The following is a 1639-nucleotide window of genomic DNA, read 5'->3' as shown; positions in this document are numbered from 1 at the left end:
AAAGCATAAGCCCAGCCCGGACGTCCAGGAAATTTTGCAGTGCCGTGCCGGGGGCGTGATGATCAAGAAGGCTCCCGCAGAAGTCTGTGATCTGGCCGCATGATCTAGGAAGCATGAAGCCGAAACCAGGGCTATCTTACCGACTGGATACAACATCGAAGAGTGAGGTAATCACTACAAGTCGAGAACCCGGTTTCTGAATCCAGCAGAGGGGGTGCCTCTGATCTGGACGAAAGCGCTGATGCCTCACCTGGATTACATCCCTTAGGTCTTGCCTATCTCCCTTTGACCCGCGATTCCTCCTACCCCTACCTGCAGGCAGGGGAGAAGCGTGAGCCGCGACACTAGCCTTTCTTAGCTCGTCTCTGATCCTCAGACCGAGACGGGCCAGGACCCCTGGGTTGTTCGAGCTCAGACCTGGAACTTCGGGATATCTGCCAGGTTCACCCACAGATGTCTCTCCATCACTACCATAGCCGCCATGGCTCTGCCCATAGCAGAGGCGGCCTACTTAGTAGCACGGAGAGCGAGATCCGTGGTGCGGCGCAACTCAGCTACCTCATCAGGAGAAAGGCCCTCGCCTTTATCAAGGTCTTTCAGTAGATCAGGCTGATACGCATGAATCACCGCCATCGTGTGCAACGAAGCGACAGCCTGACCTGCTGCTGCGTATGCCCTGCCATTTAAGCGAGATGTATCCTGAAAGGGCTTAAATGGCAAGGAGGGAGCCTTGAGAGAGGATGTCTCACCTACAGAGAGCTAGCTAGCCAACATCTCTTCTATAGGAGGCATCCTCTCATAGCTGCTTTCGCGCATCCCTTCGATGTTGGCATAACTTGTATGCTAGGGAGTTTTAAGAGAGGATATCTCACCCATAGAGAAATAGCTGGCCAGCGTCTCTTCTACAGGGGGCATCTTCTCATAGCCGCTTTCGCACATCCCCTCGATGTTGGCATAACTCGTATGCTGGAACCGATGGATGCGTGAGGAAAACGACCTCTTCCATTCCTTCTTGATCTCTGTATGGAGATCAGGAAGAAAAGGAAGGCTCACCTGAGCTGGAGGGTTATGGTCAGAAAGATAACGCTCATCGAGTCGACCTCGCGACATCACTTTCTTGGCCCGCTTCCACGGCAAGTCAAGCCTCGCCGTGGCGTGATCCATAACCTCCAATAGCTCATTATACACAGGGCAGGAGGATTGGGAGGGCTCAGCCTCAGCTTCTTCGCCCTCCTCAGACATCTCCTGCTCTTCCCAGGCCGAACCCAGCAGAGTACTGGCCCCTGGATCATACGATGTTAGGGAAACACCGCGGGGAGCAGACGGCTGCCCCTCTCTCCTCGAAAATAGAGACAAACGAGAGCTGAGCTTTTTCATCGAAAAACGCTCACAGTTAACGCAGATTGCCCCGTTGAGGATATCGCGTGCGTGCTCTTCGCCCCAAACAAAAGACGCAAAGATCATGTGTGTCATCAGCTGTCAAATAACGACGACACGGATGCACACATCTTCTAAACGTCTTGCTAGTGCTCGCCATAATGAAGGAAGAAAGATCACTCTTACCACGGAATGCACGCTTCAAACAAAACAGTCAATGAAGACGAAGAAGAGAATGACGTGTTCTCCCGGCGCCTATTTA

Source organism: Sinocyclocheilus anshuiensis, unplaced genomic scaffold (assembly GCF_001515605.1).
Source record: "Sinocyclocheilus anshuiensis isolate Anshui unplaced genomic scaffold, SAMN03320099.WGS_v1.1 scaffold127, whole genome shotgun sequence".
Taxonomy (NCBI): domain Eukaryota; kingdom Metazoa; phylum Chordata; class Actinopteri; order Cypriniformes; family Cyprinidae; genus Sinocyclocheilus; species Sinocyclocheilus anshuiensis.
Note: the sequence above shows the minus strand (reverse complement) of the source record.